The 20,279-nt window shown below is 36.5% G+C and overlaps 1 long non-coding RNA gene across 6 annotated transcripts in view; it reads left to right on the top strand.

The window, feature by feature from the left end:
- Nucleotides 1-20,279, top strand: part of LOC148224459 (uncharacterized) — a 46,762-nt gene that overhangs the window by 4,244 nt on the left and 22,239 nt on the right. For 2 of the 6 annotated variants that reach the window (XR_015802659.1, XR_015802660.1), the window contains exons 1-2: nucleotides 6,329-11,633; nucleotides 15,848-15,992. This is a non-coding gene — a long non-coding RNA (uncharacterized LOC148224459). Of the gene's footprint in view, nucleotides 1-4,987; nucleotides 5,292-6,328; nucleotides 11,634-15,847; nucleotides 15,993-20,279 lie in introns of those variants that run through there. The other 4 variants (XR_015802664.1, XR_015802663.1, XR_015802661.1 and 1 more) reach the window with 3 other exon arrangements.

The following is a 20,279-nucleotide window of genomic DNA, read 5'->3' as shown; positions in this document are numbered from 1 at the left end:
GGTTATTTATGAGAAAGTAATTGCAATAATAAAAGGCTAAATAAAAGAAGATACCGAAAAGATGTTAGGGAAATATTTTGTTGGATTGTTGGTTGTTTTAATGAGACATTTTAGCAGTATACAAACTTCCATGGGTCTTCCATATCTTACCGATGTGTTGCATCAACTTTCAGGAAAAATCACTTTTCCCCAAACTACTGTTATCTGCTATAGCATCTACTTGCCTTACCCACTGATACAGTTTTTCCCCCAAGTATGAAAATGGATCAGGTAGAATGCTGACATGTACACATTCTTCCCAGAGGAAAAGCCTTCACATTCCCTTAGTTAGGAATGAGCTTTTAAAACTCATTCAGTCTGTAAATTACCTATCTCAAACTAAATGGAAAACAATACCCTTCCTGGACTAGCACGCTTGAGTTTTCAAGGATAAATTTAATTTGTGCTTTTTCATGTCGTACTTTGTTCTCCTATTTACAATCCCATTTGCCAGATATTTTCATGCTGACTATTGCATGATCTCGGTATCTCAGCAGTGGAAAGAGCTAAGCTGAGAGTCCTTGGTACCCTTTGTTTAAAAGCGCAGCAGTTGTGGTGACAAATACAAACTTTCATGCTGAATGAGTACAAGGCTTTGACCCACCCTCCTCCTTATGTGGGAAAGCTGACTATGCTCTGCAAGAGGGGAGAAGAAGGTCATGAACATGTGAAGTGTCACGCAGTGCAAAACATTTTGTACTGGGTTTATGAATACTTCATATGGCGTTGGCTGTGAAGTGAAATTATTGAACATGGTATTACATTTTCTTTTATGAAATGAAAGAGAGAAGACAAGCAACAGTATGTGAGAGGCCAAATAACAGAAGGTGGCATATTTCCAAACTAATCTCTGAGTCTGGAGGCTGGGAAAGCTAAATAGTTGAAAACTCTCTGTAGAAGAAGGAAAAGGGAAGTTTCTCACACACCCTTGCAGAGACTTAATGCAGTTGGTAATGATGGTAAGTGCTGCAGGAGTTGGTAAGCCTCAAAGAATTAAAAATGCATAGAGACTGCAGAGTCTTCGAATTTTTGTTTTAATTAAAAGTTATGGTTCTTAACATAATGTTTAGCTTTAAGATGGCCTTTATTGAAATTTTTTTTTGCTGTTCTCCCAGAAAAATGTCTCTAAAAGTGGTGTGACAGCCTTGTGTTTTGCTGTCAGAATGCTAACAGCTTTCATTCCACTCTTGCATGGCATGAGCCAGGAAGGGTTGCCTTGTGCAGAACACAAATTGGCAAAAAGTTGTTGGCCCATAAATAACATGATTTCTGTAGCAGGGACATATTTCAAGTGAACTGCACGACTGTGCTACTGCCTGTGTTTGTGTTAAATAAGAAATGTTAAATATAAATTTGTTTAGAGATATCCATGGTAAATATCAATTGATGTGCATCAGCAGGAGCTCTGTATATAGACAAAAACCAATTAAAATAATCTGAGCAAAATTAAGCTTGAATTTTGCCATACTACTCAAACGACATTACCTTTTTTTTAGGGTTCCTGTGGTGCCAGAGTCAGGGTCAGGGAAGGAAAGTGGAGCTCTAAGAAAGAAACTGAAATTCAAGCACAATTCGTGCCAACAGAAAGTTTATTTTTCATGTTTTCAGATGGCAGCTGCCCTAAGTGTCTAGCCTCTACTTTCTGCTCTTACAGGTTGTAGCTGGCATTTCTTATCCCAATCCATTCTCTTCACTGCCTTATTCCTAGCAGCTTTTTTAGAGATGCCACTGTAAGAGGCGCCTCTTCTACTGCTCTTTTCCCAACGCTGCTGTGTTTTCATCTTAACTGATCTTTTATGAAGCCAAAATAGGCATAGGTGTATGGGAAGAGATCTTTGGAGTATTTCAGAATTATAGAATTAAGCTTACTGTATCTAAATGAATAATATAAAAGAAGATGGATGAAGGTTTGAAGGAAATTTTGAAGAGCCTGTTAACGTGGTGGGGTTTTATCTTGGGTAATTTTTCCCCCCCTGTTTTAGTTATGTTTTGCCATATCTTATCTTCCCTTTCAAATGCTATGTTCATTCCCTTTTTTGTTTCTTGTTCAGCATTTCCAATAATGAATGTCATCAACTAAGATTATGGGGGTTGCCTAGTCTTTATTTCAGCAGGAGAAATGAGACTCAGAGTGTGCACTGGATTTATGTGGCATGTTTTTGGTAGTGGGACACTACAGGGATGACTCCTCTGTCGAGAAGAATCTGCCAGGAGCTTTCCCAATGCTTGGTGGAGCCAGTGCCAGCTGGCCACAAGGACAAGCTGCTGGCCAAGGTGGTAGAGCCTCTGGTATAACAGATTTAAGAAGGAGAAGAGAGGAGTGAGAAAATGGGATAGGAACAGCCCTGCAGACACCAAAGACAGTGCAGAAGGAAGGGAAGGAGATGCTCCAGGTGCCAGAGCAGAGATTCCCTGGCAGCCCATGGGGAAGACTGTGGAGAGGCTGTGCCCCTGCAGCCCATGGACATCCACACTGGAGCAGAGATCCACCTGCAGCCCTGGGAGGGTCTCATCCCAGAGCAGTTGGATGCCCCAAAGATGCTGTGACCCTGTGGGAAGCCTGCGCTGGAGCAGGCTCTTGGCAGGACCTGTGGACTCATGGAGAGAAGAGGCCACAGTGGAACAGGTCTGCTGGCAGGACTTGTGACCCCATGGGAGACCCCACACTGGAGCAGTTTGTTCCTCAAGGATTGTATCCTGTGGAAGGGATGCACAGGGCAGCAGGAGAAGATTGTGAGGAGTGGAAGAGACAACTTGATAAACTGACCACAGCCCCTATTCCCCATGTTTTCTTCTTTCCCTGGGGAAGAGGTGGAAAAAATCAGGAGTGAAGTTGAGCCTGGGAAGAAGGGAGGGGAGGAGAGATGCAGTTTTGAGGTTTAGTTTTATTTCTCATTATCCTACTCTGATTCTATTGGTAATAAATTAATTTCTCCACAAGTCTAGTCTGTTTTGCCTGTGGCAGTAACTGGAGTGATCACTCCCTGTCCTTATTTCAATCCACAAGCGTTTTGTTGTATTTTCTCTCCTCTGACCAGCTGAGGACGGGAGGGATAGAGCAGTTCTGGTGGGCACCTGGCATCCAGTGAGGGTTAGAAGGTGTTTTTGGTATAACTACAAATAGGAGTATCAGCTATCCAGACTGAGTTTTCCTATGCTAACAGGATCATCTATTGATCTGTTCTTTGTTAGACTATCTTTGTTACATCATGTTTTAACATGATGTAACATATATTTGGTGTTTTTATCTTAAGACTGTTCATTAAAATAATTCCTGAACACAGATTAACAACTTGTTATGATTTTGGCCTGATCAAATACCTCTATGACAGATACAGTGAATATTGGCAAAGTAATAAATATATCATAAATAGCAGGATCAGATCATTAACTGCAATTTCTATGCCTCTAATATGTTATCTACTCTTCTGTCTACAAACCCATACACCTTGGCTAGAAAAAATTTAATGCTCCAAGCCTCTAAGCAGCTTTAAATAGCTGCCTTATCTTTCAAAAATGAAACTAGATTGTTCCTCAGCTAAGGAATTTTACCTCCAAAACAAGCTAGTCTTAGTACAGGGGGGCATTGTTCAGTCATGCACAAGGGATGGCCTAAAACCTATTTATTAGCACTTCAGGTTAAAAAATGTGGACTTCATATCTCTTGACAATATAATGCCCTGGATGTCCAGCAGGGCCATGAAACTCAGCTTCTTATTCTTTAACTGTCTGAAAGATGGAAAAGTAAGCAGTGCTGTTTTTGATAGGAAAATACCAGTTGAATACCTTTTTTTTTTTTTTTTTTTAAGAAATACTTGAAATACATCTTTTGTAATTTTCTTTTCCTCAAACCTCCTTCCAGTTAGAAAAGCCTAATAGTTTTGGTAAACCTTTTTGTCTCCAAAATATTCCAGTATTTGAGCATAGGTTTACCTCCCCTCCCCACCAAAACACGTGAAATACTGCAGTACAAGCATTTTTATGACTGGAGACACATTTCCATATGTTTGAATTTGCATATTGATAATGCATGTACATACATATTATTTACTCTATGCTAATGAAACTCATAAAATAAAAAAAAAATAATTTTTTCTCAGTGCCTTTATGGTTTATATACAATCTGAGTGTTTCATGAACATTTCACATTGACAGCACTCCAAAAAGTGAACATATCTATTTTATAGGAAAATTATGTGCTCCAGAAGACTATATTATATTAAATTTTTCTCCCACTTTTTTGTTCCTAGGACTTGAATTTTGATGGTTTAGGTTAAATTAAACTTCTTTTCACAGTGAATTCAGATGTCACTGTGAGTCATAAGAATTTTTCAAAAGTCTGTGCTAAAGATCAATGTAAGTCAGAAATATTTCCAAACTGCTGTAGCTTATCTTGCTTCTTTCCCTGGATGCTGTTCATAGGTACATGGATTGAAGCAGGAATTCTATGGTAAAAACCTGAAACCTCTATAACCAGGAGATAGGAAACTAGAAGATGATGAGTGATGGGAGAGGTATTGTAAAGGGAAATTTTTCAAGTTGTTATAGGTGGAGTTTAGAGAAATGCCTTTATTTCAATAAAAAAAATTAGAACTCAGTCAAATTCAGGTGCAGTTGGAGGTAGAGATCAGGGTAGGTAGATGGGACAATAGGAATAGGGTTGAGCTTTTGTGCTGCACCAGCTGAAAACCTTGAAATTCTCCAAATAGATTTCCCATCTTGATAATGAGAGGTGAGTAAAAGGTGAAAGATTCAGAATATTTTGGGAGTGTTGAACTGAAGGAAATAATAGAAAATCTCTGGACATTTCACTACTAGCTTACATATCCTATATTAATTTCCCTTTGCAAACCTAGTATTCAAAAAGTGAGAGTTCAGTTTAAATGTGAAATCACCTTTTTTCTTAAAAAGGAGTCTTTTGTTTGAGCTGTCACTGCAGTATAATTTATCCTGCATTTATTATAATGTGCATTCAGTCACATTTCATTTTTTACTTCCGAGAGTTAATTAGTCTTTTAAAGTCTTTTGTATACTTACTCCCCCATGGCTGCATAATTACAGTTTATAATGAATAATCTCTGAGTTTTGATTGGCTACTCTGGCTTTCGTAGTTTAATAGATAAACCTGAAAATAGAAAGCACACCATTCCCACATTGTTTAGGAAAAAATTACTTTCACCTAGTTCAGCCATCTGAAAGCTAAGTGTCTTATCTACCCTTCTTGACAAGGCACCTCCTGTGACTGAGGAAAGGTAGGAAATGGATGGAACAGTTTGTCTCCATCATCATCATTGCCTTTCACACCTCCATCACAGTATCACAGGGGAGAAGACCCTGCTGTCTAATGAAGAAAGATCAGTAGTCTTCAATATCAAAATCATATCATCATCATATAATTTTACCCACTAGTCTCCTGAGAAGGACCTTTAACTTCTTCAGATTAGATCTTGTTGACTACAGCTCCAAGTATTCTCTGTTCTACTGAAAATACTGAAACCTTTAGCTGTCTGTATACATCTTGACCACGTAGTTAAATACTTGCTAGAATATCTTCCTAAAATAAGGACATTCAAGCATGTATTTAAGTGTGGGGTTTTCCTGATTTAAGGTCCAGAGTGGAAGTGCTGTGTTTTTTGCAGAGCTGCTTCTCAGAACTAGGGAACAGTTTAACATTCATGCCTAAAGAGAGGAATTTAGCCTGATTTAGGTAATGTCTCAAGAGGCAGCCATGCAGGGTGCAGTGCTCTGTGCAGTTCTGCAGTGAGAAGTGCTGTGCTGGATGTTATGCATTATTCCAATCTGAGTGAGGTAGATGTAGTTTCTGGCCTGACACTGGCCAAGACTTTTAGTGGCCTTTTACTTTCGTCAGAATAGAGGTGGATAGACTGTGATCTCAGTCTCTCTGGAAAAGGGGTTGTTTCTATTACAGTACTTCAAGAAGAATTTTTGTATAGGTTTAGGCAAACCAACAGCAGTTTTTCTTCAATGTCATCCGTTTTATTCATGTGAAGGTTTTAGGTGTCATCAAACACTGTTATTGCCTTTGTGTGATCCATGGAACTTATTGAAAATATTGCTAGCTGAAAACGATTTAAATGAATGGGTCCAGACAGGAATTTGTAATTTGTGTCATTGTGAAAACATTTTATCATTGTTAAAATGTTAAGTATACATTTCTTTTTTGATGGAAATACTTAGGCATTTATTTTAATGTTTTTCCTGGAGAAAATTAAATTACTAATTTAATTAAATTTTAAATTAAATTATTTAAAACAGTTAAAACAATTAAAACAGTTCCTCTTTAGCATATTTTTATAGGAGGTTTAAAAAATAAAATTGAATATTTAGAATTAAAATGTTTTTAAAAAAGTGTACAAATCTGAGTGGTACTCTTATCTTAAATGTATCATCATGCAAAGAGAACCAACTACTTCAACCTTCATTTTGGAGTTGTTTTGTGTTCTTAGTTATGGAGAAGGTCCAGCTTAGTTTATGTCACAGTTTATGCTCTAGAGGGGCTATGAAGTTTTGCATTTAGTTACTTCACTTATTTTTTTCTGCTTTTAAAAATTGTTTTAGCGGATGATTCCTTGGGAAAAGAACTAATTAAAAAGCAATATATTGATAATGCTGCTTATTCAAGTTTTATATTTTATTTTTATTAGTAAACTGTGAAGAAATTAAAAAGGACTGTGTTGTGGGTTTTGTTTTTTTTTTAAATTACTGATAACCACATACTCAACTGACAGTTATAATGTGATGAACACCTTAAGGAGGGATTGTGAGTTTGAAAGACCCTTACTTTAAAAAAATATGCCAGTTTGTGTTGTAAAAAAATTTCTTCCACTTCCAAACCTTGTTTTTCCTATCATCTTAAACTTGTATTACCGTAGATACAAAAATGTAACATGGCAGAATATGTTTACACACAAAAGGGATAAAACTGAATAGAGAAAAAAAAATTAAAAAGAATCTGTGTGGAGATCTGTGCCTCTGTTGAAGCCAAACACCAAATTCTTCATAACAGGAAGAACTGTTTCCAGTTCTTCATCAAGTGTCCTTTAAGCAGTGAAAGTCCACATCAATTTTCAAGCAGGAACTGCAGAAAATGTTCATGTTCACAAAAGTACTATACTATTAATAACAAGGTCTTGATAGAATTGACTCCTGGAATAATATGGTAGATTTTCCTCAAAGATACTGCATGTTTTTTTCCATACACATTTATTTTCTTCAGATAAGAGTGGAATAATTTTACCCTCTTATATTTCACCCTCTTATTTTATTACTTTGAAATACCAATTATATGCATGGTTCCTGACATGACTTTTACCTGTGGTACACAGGAGCTTTTCCACTTGCTGAAGCTTATTCTCTTTATACAATGAAAAACAATTGCAGTCTTTTAAAAATAATGATCTCTTGTACTGAATAAAATGTAATGAATATAGTTCTGCCTTATTCTAAATTAAAAGCTATTTTAAGCCCTTTCAAACTTATGTCTCTAAAACTTTAGTACTTGGTCAAAAACATACCCAAGCAAAATTACCATTTTTTATTACCTATTCTCTGGCACATAATTTTTCAAGTTTATTGATTCTTAGTCCACTTAAAATTGTTATAGCTTCCATCATCCATGACATTTTATTGGGAAAAAACAGTTTTCTTTGTATCTAAACTCACATATGGATCTTTCCTATCAATTAAATTTTGAATAATGCTTATTGTATATGATCACAGTCTGCTTTCTGTATTGAGCAAAGAAAGTGTGGGGGTCTTCTGAGGAGATCTGAGGGCATTCCCACTGTTCCAGAGCAAATAAAGTGTTAAATACCGTGAAAAAAAGTATTTAAAGATATTTTTTAAAAGGGCATTTTTAGTGTGATGCTCTCTTGCCACAGTAATTATCAACAAAAACCTCACACATGACAGCGTCTCTGGAAAGAGTCTCGGCACTTTGTGCCAATTCATCTGAACATTAACATGTTCACACCTGACACACAGAGGGACTGGGACCTCGTTGCCAAAACAAGCAATCAGAAGTTGAGCCCAAAGTGGGTTTCTCACAGCCCAGTGAGTACAGCAGCCAAGGACAATCCCCACCAAGATGCGGTGCTGGCTCTGCAAAGAGTAATGCTGCCATTCTGTATTATGAAAGGTTGTCTGCTTCTTGCTGGAAGGACTAGAAATCCATGTAAGAGGGATTTTGCTTTTAATTTTGTTCGTGATTTCGACACAGTGGGCTTATCACCTTTCTGCTAGTTTTGCTATGAGGCTGCAATATGACACAATGCTTTTCTGCTGCTGCTTCAGGAAGACTGCAGTGGAAACTTCCTATGTAAGATCAGCTCTAACACTGAAATAAAGAGCTGACATATGAAAAGCCTGTTACTTTTTTTTTGTCCCTGCTCATTGCAGAGAGATTGGACTAGATGACCTTTAGAGGTAACTTCTAACTCAAATTATTCTATGCTTCTATGATTTTAAAATTTTATGTACTGAGTAAGGCATTTGGGAATTTTTTTGCTTTTAATTTAGATAAAAATTGGTCTTCATTTTTTTTCCATAGAAGGACAGAAAGACCTGCTTATTATTATTTTTTTAAATATTTAAACAATAGAAATTGTTATTCATTATTTCTGAGCTTTTGTTCATATTTTACTAGTCCAGCCCATCTGAGCACCCCTTGGATCACAATATTAAATTAATTGCTCTTGAGAAATGTTGTGTTCCAAAGCAAATTCTAGAGAGCTATTATATCAAAGCCAAACAAATAATTAAATGAATCATTACTTCCCACCTAGCACTCATTGCAGTGTTATTGCATAATAAACCCATCTGAGTGGAAGGAGAAAGAATAAATCCAGAGAGAAATCAAGTCTATATGCTTGAAATTACTAGAATTCATTTGAATAGAAACAAAAGCAAGAAGGAATGAGGGTGGTGATCAATATCAGCCTAGAAAATGTCTTTTATTACACCTATCCTTGCTGCTGTATTGCCTTTCCACAGCAATTCATGATTGGAGCCTGCACAAATCCAGTAGCCTTACTCCTCCAGGAGATTATTTTCTTCTACTGCTGCTACTGAAATCTCTGCCTTTAGCTTTGAGATCAGAAAGAAATAAGAGAGTATTACCATGCAAAAGAAGCATGGGATGGGGAGTAATAGTACCTGAACTCTGAATCCTGCTTACTAAATACTTGCTTTAACACCAACTTTTTATTTTGCCTGTCTGCACTAACAAGGTCATCTGAGGAGAGGTAGGGTAATGGTCACAATTCTTAACCCCTGAGCCGAAGAAGAGAAAAATTCCTGGTGCTGTAAGGCACTCTGTAGTCCTGGCCATGGAGAAGGATGAGGCCATAGTTCCAGTTTCTCAGCTTCAATCTTGTAGCTGTAAAGCAATGCAGCAAGAGGCTGACAATGCTGCTTTGGTAGCAGATGTTAGAAAACTGTCACTGTGCCTCTGAGCTGCACTGGCCCTATCACAGCCTCTTTATTTCCTTTCACTCTATTAACCATCTCCTCCCGGAGAGGCAGGGCTGGACCTTGCAGGAGAACAGGCAGCACCTGGTGGGAGGGAGGGAGAAGTGAAGGGTCACCAGGGCAAATAGCAAAGGACTATACAGGACCTGAGAATAACTTGTCCAGGAATCTCTGTGGTGGAAGCAGGAGTTCTCTTGCTTTGCATCAGGCTGATAAATAGGAATATTCAGTTGACTATCCCTCAGTTCATAATGGAGGGAGATACATTGAGACTGACCAGAGCTGAAATTAAAAATTAGGTACTTGAACAGGTAATAATGGCAAAGAGGTTTCTAGGTATCTGAAATGATGCTTTGTATTTGTAAAGTATCTTACCAAACCCGAGCATTTCTTTCTCACAATGGAAACCTGAATTAGTGCAGCCATGCAGGAGCCATAATTCCATACAAATAACTGCCATAGGCAGTGCTTCCAATGAGAGAAAATCAAGGCATGTATGGTTGAGGTTTGCACAAGGTCAAACAAAAGCTGATTACCTAAGTTTACAGTGGTTTTGTTTTAACAGAATGGTGCAAAATGACATATCAAAACATAACATTATGTACTCTGTTGAGTAATAAGTGGTATTTCTTAGCCATGTAGCTGTCACAACCATTCCCATAGCCCCAGGCTACAGACATATTAACTTAGAGTTCCAAGAGTGGATAAAACACATTGTACAGCTCCAACATGATTTGTGGAATAAGAGCACCACAGAGGTAGAACGTGCGTTGTCATAATACTTATCAATAGGAGGAAGCATTTGTCCATTTTGATAGAGGGGACTGGAAAGACATGGGAATAAACAATATGTGGCACGAGGTAAAGAGCAGATGCACTCTGAAATTAATTAACAACATTATTAATTTGATCAGCCATTAAACTGGAAACATGTATAAGAAAAATGAACTCTTAGTAAGAAAAAAGATCATCCAAGCCTTAATTTTTTGCTGCTGAAATTTTATACAATAACTATCTGTATAATAAGAAATACTGTAATATTCTGGATATTTCAATTGCAAAGTAAGAACTGTTTCATCATATCAAGCATGGAATATAATTTCAATAATAGAAAAAAAAAAAGAGAAATATGAGTAAAGGAGAAGTTTGCCGCATTATTTGCCAGTGACTATCAGTGAAGTACAGAAAACATTTGTATGTAGAAACAAAGTGAACCATTTCCAGCATATTTCTGTGCTGGATAATGTCACATTTGCCTGAATAAGTTATTATTAGGCTCCCTCTGGTTTGACAAATGTATTTCAGCTGTCAGATTGTGTCTAAAGGCAGCCATTCAATTCTTTGTTTTGGGTCCCAAATTACACATGACATTTATTGTTAAACGCAAGGTGCCTCCTTACAAAACCAATTCAGTCTTTGCAATTGCGCATTTTCTACTAACTAATCAATAGATAAGCAGTTTACATGGCCTTTGGCTTCTAGTTCAGTCACTAGCTTTTAACAAAAATCACTGCCTTGAAAACAACCAAGACCTTTAAAGGCATTGAAACAGTCTACATAATTAAGCTTTTCTGCCTGTATATTTATACTTTGATACCAACACACAGAGAAAAAATTAAAATCTGCAGGGATTTTGCCTCTTTCATTTAAAAAACCCCTACGTGTTCTCAGTTTATGCATTTTCTTTAGTCATAAACAAAGAGTTTCTATGCTACTTGGCAGGAGAGAGCTAGGAAAAAGACAGAAATCAGTGGTTTGCTTGTAGAAAATGTAGTAGCGGTAGCACCTCTCTGTAATTCTCTAGGCATTCTGGAATTTAATCCTTGCTGAGAGTTAATGGGTTGTGTGTTGGGAGGTTGGCTAAGATCCATTGGCTGCAGATGCAAAGATGACCACTTCTACCTCTTGTTTGTGTCCCATAGGGAATTGCTGTGTGAGAGTGCATCAAAACCCTAAAGATATATCTTTGATAAGAGTGGAGGAAGAGAGAGAAAAGATGATTCACATTCTCATGTTTGGTATTTCCAATTGGTGACAGAAGACCAAAGAAATTTGTCTTTCATACTTGAAGGACTTAGTGAGGACTGCAGAACACTGTACTGCTGGTAAGTTGTATTATGTCATATTCATGATCTTTTAAAACAAAAAATATTATTTCTAGAGCACTAAAGTTAGGTCAGATGTCCACCTATAATGTATTTGATTTCTCCCAGAATTACTGATGTAAAGATAGCTCTCTGCATGAATTGTGGAGTATCAGCATTTAATAATTTTCTTGGTGTGAGGGTGGAAATAGTTTCCATGAGTCAACAAATACGTATCATTGCACCCTTCAGAAAGACAAACTGCTTGAAAATATCTGCTTGAGATTAGTAGAAAGCTGAAGAATTCATACACATAAGATGAATAAAAGCAGGTGGGTAAAGGGAGATATCTTTGAATTAAAGAGCTGACTCACTTTGTGAATAGGATACTTAGAGGTCCTGTTTCAGGTCTGGGAAACCACAAGTATCTACTGCCTGAAGAGATCCAGGATTAGTGGAACACACCCTTTGGCTTCCTTCTTGTGATAAAATTTAGAGTGTATCTTCATTACATCTACAGATTCATCTGCAAAGACAAAATGTTGTAAGTTGGATATTGGAGCAGTGAACACTGCACCATGTAAAAAAGTTTTCTGTGTGCTCTTTTTTTTTCCCATTGCTTTGCAGTTTTCAGGCTCATTTATTCAGTGCTCCAATTTAGGACCTTTTTTTAATTTTTATTAAAATCTTCAAAGATCTTCCTGCTTTGCAGTCTTTATCATTGACACTTCAGACATAATATAAGGAGCTCTTGGAGACCAAAGGCTCTCATGCTCCATAAATCCTTTTGAGACTTGTTACCATCTGTCAGTCATGAGTCTGATAAATCTTCCTACTTAAGGCAGTTTAGAACTTTTCAATAGGTCACTTGAGCTCACAGCATCTTTTAAAAAATTGCCTGAAAGCAAAAAATGTTGATGAAAAGCAGAAGACAAATAACTCTAATTCTAGTGGGTGTTTTTTAAATAGTTTTTTTTTGTCCTGTTTTCTGCCTTGAAGCCACTGGGCATATATGTCTTTGCACTATGTTGGGTGTTTAATAACTAACTGTTTTTCACTGTCTTGTTTTTCAAGCTGCCAAATTCTGCACTCTAAATCTGGTCTAACAAAGAAGGCAAATGCTGGTTTAAGATGGATCAACAAACCAGAATGTCTCCATTAATGGATTTTACATTATTTAAAGGAAGCATCAAGTCTCCACCCTATTGAGTTAGGGAAAAGCTAAGTCATGTTAAGCAAGAAACTAAGGGTAATTGATATCACTCAGTAAAGTATTTTATCCTTGTTCCAGCCAGACGTTGAAGGTGGCAAGTAATTGTGCACATAATTATTACTGGTGAAAACTGAGTACATGGATATTTATGTGACTGCAAGATATATTTCATCTTTAACCATCAAAGCTGTTGATAAATATGCAACCAGTTTTCTGTCAGTTAATTGTATAAAACTTTGGACATGCATTAGGCGAAAGTAAAACCTGATATGTCTGTATTCCAAAAGCAGAAACAAACACTTATATTTGACTTGCTCAGAGTACTACATAAATGATACCAGTAAAATACATTTGAAAACCTGGAATCACTGAGAACAGATTAACAGAATAATTTCTCTCTGAAGTAATTTCAGGTGATGACCCTGCTAAAACAAGAACCTGACACAGCACAGCTTGCTGTAGTGTCACAAAATAACTAAAAGCATCTGCAGTGAAAGCAATCATCATCTAATAAAGATTATATGGTAAATTTTATGTAGAAAAATGTGCATAAAAGCTCAGGGTTATTATTAACACAATGACTGACAAGTGCTTCTTATCTTTTCTTCCCTCCTGGAACCACAGTCACGCTCTGTCATTGGGTAGAGGTGAAAACCAAATGGCTAGAACAAAGTGTCAGGGAAATATAAGTACTTTTGGCTACTTCTGTCATTCAAATAAACCCTGAATAATTACATGACCAAATGATTCTGTCGAATATCCACAAGAAAATATGGACCTTGCTTATATCTGGGAGGTGGTTGAGAGCATGCACAGCATCACATCAGAGTAACTCTGGGGCTTCCACATAATGGTTACAAGTTAGCAAGGATTCTTTCTGAGCTCAAGAAATCCTAGAAACGAATAAAAATCCTCTTGCTTTGAGGTAAAAAATACGTAACCATATTTCTTTTTTATAAGTATTTTGGTAATCAATTTTAAGAAAATCTAACTTGCAACAATAATTCATTTGTATTTCAGGAATATTGTACATAGTTGCAGTGATTCAGAGTGAATCTTTTGCTCTGCAAAAAAGATATTATGAGGCTTTGTTTTGCCTTAGAAATGTAAACATTGCAGAAATATGTTGACATGTTTAGCATTGTAATAATGTGTGTCCTAGTTTTGATTTGGAAAACTATTTGACCAATGAAAAAACTGGAAATTTGCATATAGAGCAACTATCTGAAAATTGCATTAATTTTGTTAAAGGAACAAAATAAGCCTCCTGTAGCTTTCATTGTTCTGAGCCTTGGAGTGTGGGGTTTTTTGTAATACTTAAGCAAATATTCATCTGCAAATAGGAATTTCATTTCACTGTTTTCCCACTAAGAAATGGAAATGAGTACGGGAGCTATGAGCTCCCCTAAAAGTTGGACAATTGTAATATATGGGTGAAAGAGTGCTGGATTTAGGCCAAATATCCATGAAATGTTGTATCCCTGTGGTTCCTAGAGAAGGTGTCGTGCTATCTTCTCTTTGCACCTTGTCTCAGTTCAGATGGTTAATTCTTTGTCGTCAAAGTGTTGCTTGTTCTTGTATCCCATCCCTCCTTCCAAACTCTCAGCTTAGCTGCAAGACTGGTTGGACAGAACTTTTTCAGTGGTTCTGGGCTGTGGTAGCTAATTTTCCAGCCATGGGGACAGGAAAGTGCCATTTCCTTTCTCGGCATGGGTTGAGTCTCCACGAGCTGTCAGCTAGGGCATGAACTCCTGACCTGAAGGGCTTGGAATTGACTTTTGGATTCACAGAAGCAGGAATTGCCATGAGAACCGGCCTTGTCTTTTCACCAGGGTGGTGTCTGTGGTCTGGTTACTGTTGTTGCTGATTACTGTGATTCTTTGAACTTGTGATTTTCTCAGAAAAAAGCACCATTGATCACATAACAAACCATCAAAGTTTTTTGTTTGTGAAGGTGAGGCATCGTGGCATGCATTTAACCCTGTGCATTAGAGGACACACATCATTCACCCTCATTAAGACTCTCCCAGCTTTTGCTAAGAGTTAATAAAAGCACCACAACTTGGTCCTTCTCCAGCTGCATGCTGACATTAAATGTTGCCAAGACAGGATCAAAGGTTAGATAGCATTTCTGCCTACTGTGATGTACTGATCTTGTTTTTATGTTAAAGTAATTAAAATTATGTCTGTGACAGTTTGTAAAGTCTCTCAGTTATAGAAATGAACTGCCTTTAGAGAAATGAACAGTTCTGTAAGAAAGAGATGCAGTGAAAAAGAACATGAGCCAGAAAGAAAATTATATTCATTTTCACAAATTGAATTATCTGAAATAACTGCTCAATTGTACACAGCCATTCTTCATTCCAAATGGCAGCAAAGGTACTGAGGTGAATTTACCTACTTGTGCTTTTTTGGGTGACTATTTGACATACTCATTAATAAAAGACATTCCACATGCTGGATTATGATATCTGACGGTGTCCAGAAACTCACCAGTGGAAGGGGAGGAGGGGCAGGTTAATTGCAGGAGTTGGAGGAACTGAAAAGCTGCACTGCTGGGACGGACAAGATGATTTAGCACATATTTTCTCAAATGGTTACCCAATAGCTTAACTATTTACCATTATCCTTCAAAATTAACATACAATTTTACAGTACTTTTAGAATATCCAAGTCATGCTTTCAGATATTTCTGTGCTCAAAAAATAAATTTAGATGGAAGCAAAAGCTCTGTTTATAATTGCAAATGCAAGTACCACCATGTTTGTTGGGTTATATGTCAGGTGACTGCTACAGTTATTCTCATGCAGTTACTGGACTTGTTCATCAAACCTAATAGAGAAATGTCTGTATTACCATATAGCAATGTGCTATATGTTCAGATTTCAAAATCAAAAAAATAGAAATAAAAAAATTCTACCATTTTTTCATGAGTTTGAATGCTTGACATACATATAGTATATTTCAATCTTGCATTCCATGATTATCAAAAATTTGTACTGTAATATTTTTTCAATCACAGTATGCTCCTCAGTATGAGACATGGAGCTCCTGGAGTGGGTCCAGCAGAGGGCTTTGAAGATGATTGCATTGGGTCTGGGTGAGCTGAAGTTCGTTTTCTCTTTGCAGCCCTCCCTGTGCTGAGCTTTGCATTGATAACTGGAAAGGTAAGTCACTACTTGTTAACCCGTTGATAACCCACCAGTGTTTTGGCTACTGCTGAGCAGTGCTGGCACAGCATCAGCACTCTTTCTCCAACTCTCCTTCCCCCCTGTCAAGGGGCTGGGGGTGGGCAAGATCCTGGGACGGGACACACCCAGGCCAGCTGACCAAAATTGTCCAAAGGGATATTCCATACCATATGACATCAGCTGGGATATGGAAGACAGGAAAGAAGGACAAAGGGGAAGCATTCATTATTCACAACATTTGCCTTCTGAAGAAACTGCTACATGTGCTGCTACTTGCTGCTTCCCGGAAAGTAGCCAGACATGACTTGTTTTCACATAAAACATGAAGTTTTACAGAAAGAGAGAATTTTGGCATTCTCTCTGCATACTAAAAATTTTATTAAAAAAACCCACAAAAAATCCACCTCCCCACACACATAGGAGGGGTAGAGTGAGTGCAAATGTTCTGATTAAGAAATAGGATCCATAGAAGAAGCCGATTAGCAGGTGCTCCTGGGTGCTACAAGAAGCTTCCTTTTCAATGTCTTTGTTCTTACTTGCTTACAAATAGCAAACTCACATAATCAAATGAAAGTACAAATGAGCAAACTAGAGGCAAAATTTATGCCTTCCTGATTGCTCTTCCTAAAATGTTCCTTATTCCAGAAGAAAAGTAAATCAGTATATTAAATACAGGTATAGGAAATAATAAATATCCACACATCCAGAAGAATTCATGAGCAGCAAAAATCATCTGCAAAAGGTGATAAAACTTTCAAATGTTCATGATTGTGAAAAATATTTGATATTTGAAAGCAATGAATATGATGACTGTAATGAAAGAATCTGATAATTCTTCTGACATAAAATCCTTAGTCAAGAAAGTTTTCCTTGTAATGAACATTTTGTTGCTCTTGTTTCGCTTTTCAGCTCTAAGATATTCTTAAAAACAGTGAATCTTACTATAACTACTGATCACACTTTCTCAGTTCATGATGGCTGTGCATTACCTTCTTATTGCAGTTAAAATATAATAATAGAAAAAAGGTAGATCATTGTTATTTTCAACATTACTTGCTACTTCCTGTTCCTGGGAGAATTCCTCCGTATTGCCTGTCCCATTCTATCATATATCTCAATTTCTTTTCTTACCTTGGGTGTCAAACTTTGTTTTCCTCAAGAAGCTTGTTTATCTTAATGGCTTCCCTGTTTATAGAAGAGTACAGCTAAGCCACAAAATGCAGCCTCTCCTGAAGAGCCAGTGGTTTACCAATTGAGCCAGGCTTTCAGGGTAGAGAGGGTACAACCTTCTGAAGCCAGAGAGTGTGCTGAGTGTGAGCCTGCATTGAAGTGCTGACAAGGCAGGGGAAACTCAGACCCAGAATAGTCACATCATAAGCATCTGGATTCAAAAGACATTCTGCCTGTGTATCATTTAAATGAAACCTCAATCTTTGGTCTCTACATAAATTGAATTATGTCTTGCAATTATGTCTTGGCAATTATATCTTGCAACAGGATAGACTGAATGGTGGAGAAAAAACAAAAAAAACCAACTTCATCATCTTCAGCCTATGTTCATTGCACATTGCCAGGAATGATCTGAACATGCCTTTCTGAAAACAAGACCTTCTGCCAGGAAACCTAGTGATGAGTTGATGTCCTTAGTACAAGCAATATTAGTATTAATTAATATGCAATGCAGTGTTAGGAAATCTGTTGCTTTAATAATAAGACTTTTCTTCTCTGCTGATCAGCATTCCACCAAGACCCACCAATTTCAATTTTGTGGTTTGAAAAGTTTTTTTTTTATTATCAGATGGCCACAACCATTGTGGATTCAAAGAAACTCTTTAATGTGTCTTTAATTCCTCTCTGTACTGTTGTTTTATTTTATTTTGAGCCTCTTTCCATTACTGTAAAACATCTCATTTAACAGACCAGCAATTGATGCTGCTGCACTGCAAGCTGTCCGTCAGGTGATTCTGCAGGCTGCATTGTGGTTCACCTTGGAGACCACAGATAAACAATGCTTCTGGAATCCAAACCAGTGGCACTGCTGCAGAGAAGGAATACAAATTTGATTATTTTCATTATACTCTTGTTTACAATATTATAATTGCCTGGACCCAATCAGGACAGACTAGATTTTTTTCCAATCAAATTTAGCTCATCCTTTCTTCTGTCTGTAGTTATTATTTGCATACAAGTGCCTCTCCATTTAGGATAAAAAAAAATTGACTAATGCATTCACTGGAATATACCCATCTAGTGAAGGGGAAAATTAAACCTATATATAAGCAGTTAGAAACAATTATTAATACAAAACAAAACAAATTTACTTTAGTACTTGCATTATGTTAGGAACAAGTGTATGGAAGAAAGAAGATTCTGCCAATGAGTAGCTTAATGGTACATGACATGAAGTTGAGGATTTTATGGAGCTATTCTCTATGTCCTATGAGTGATAGAGAATAAAATCAAGATGTCATAGGAAAGTCCAGGTTTTGATGGTCTTGCAGGGAAGAAATTTTTTATCTCCTTGCTTATAAGTATTAAAAAACTTAATCATTAAACAGAGAGGGAGTTCATGTTGTTTTAGTATAAAATGGACCCTATTAACTGTCACTAAATGGTTGAACATTGCTTGAATATTACTTGGCATTTCTAAAACTTTTCTGACAGGGAATTCATAGACAAACAAACAAGAGAAAAGACAGGAGAGGCACTTAATGTCAAAACAGCATTTTGTTTTTCAGAATTGCAGGCAATTCTAAAGCAAATGATCTCAGAAGTTCATAGATCAATATTTTAATAGATTAAACACAAACTGGAAAACAGAAAGATTAATCACTTAAATGCCTACCTACAAGAAGCATGAAAAAATATTATTAAGGAGGACATTAATCTGGCCAACATATTCGGAGGCTTTATGCTGTCAGTATTCAGAGTTTTCTAGAAAGTAAAACAAAGAAAAATAAATTTAAAAGACAAGTTCTATAAGCAAGAACTTTGCCCTCAGTTTCTGTTCAGATGAAAATAATTTTCACAGAACTAATAATAGGTAATAATTTAAGTGCAAATGATCAAGACTTGATTAAACTTATTAAAAAAAAATTACAAACAACAATATTCATGCTCAGGGTTTTAAAGGTCAAACTTCACAGAGCGGAAAGCAATATGCCGAATCATTTGGAAAAAGAATTCATACAGAAAAATGGGAAATACATTAGTTGTAGCTATTTTTTTGCATTTTCTACCAAGATAACTTCATATACCATTTGTGTGTGCTGACAAGCTACTCTACATTTGCTTTCATAAAACAAGGCACAATTTCATCATGTTGATATATCATTAGTAAACAAATCTGCACTAGGTTCAACATTTGATTATGGCAATTTTCTGTGCACATTGTGACTACTCAGATCTACAATTAGTTTCCAATAAATCTTTGCCTTTTGAAAGCATAATGTTTTCCTTTAATCCCTATTGAAGCAAATAAAAGTTTCAGTCATATGCTGAAAAAGTGTTTTCCTCCAGTATTTAACAATCAAATAATTTATTCTATCAACATTTTCTCCATAATCACTGTCTACTTTGATCAGTAGAAAAATGCTCCACATAATAGTAAGTGTATATTTAATTTTATCTCAAGAACTAATCATAATTGACTGGAAGGATTTATCCATCATTATTTTGCACAGTTTAAGAAGCACAACTCGATTAGTTTTTGCTTACTTATTGATAATTCAATACAATATCTTCTAAACTGTTATTTTAAGAGAAAAGGATATGTATACAATATGATATTTTGTCTTTAATCTCTTTTGAAGGCTGGTACTACTTTCACCTTCCTAAAGTCTTCATGTGAGTTTCAGATCTTCGTTGGTCATATCATAACATAATAAGCACCATGGATTGTTCTTTAGGCAGCAGCCTCACAAAAATATGAGTTAATACATGACTTAATTTGTACTACCAACTTCAATCTAGCTATTAAAATACCTAAGACAACATATAAATTTGAAAACTTGTAACATTATGATCTACTGAAGACCCTAAATTTATCCAAATCCATATCCTAATAAAGTATAAATATGTCATTGTCAAGCACTCCTAGATAAATCTCAAATGTGTTTCTCCCTGGAAGAACAGATTTGTTATCTAGTTTATTGTGAATTTTTAGGAGGAAACCTACAAGCTATGATGAGAGAGAGGTTGTAGAAGGGTGCTAAAGCAGTGGATTTTTAACTTCCTGGGAAAGTCTAATGGGACAATGGTCAA

The sequence above is a fragment of the Sturnus vulgaris genome, chromosome 3 (genome assembly GCF_052056855.1).
Source record: "Sturnus vulgaris isolate bStuVul1 chromosome 3, bStuVul1.hap1, whole genome shotgun sequence".
Taxonomy (NCBI): domain Eukaryota; kingdom Metazoa; phylum Chordata; class Aves; order Passeriformes; family Sturnidae; genus Sturnus; species Sturnus vulgaris.
Note: the sequence above shows the minus strand (reverse complement) of the source record. Positions and strands in the feature narration are given on the sequence as shown.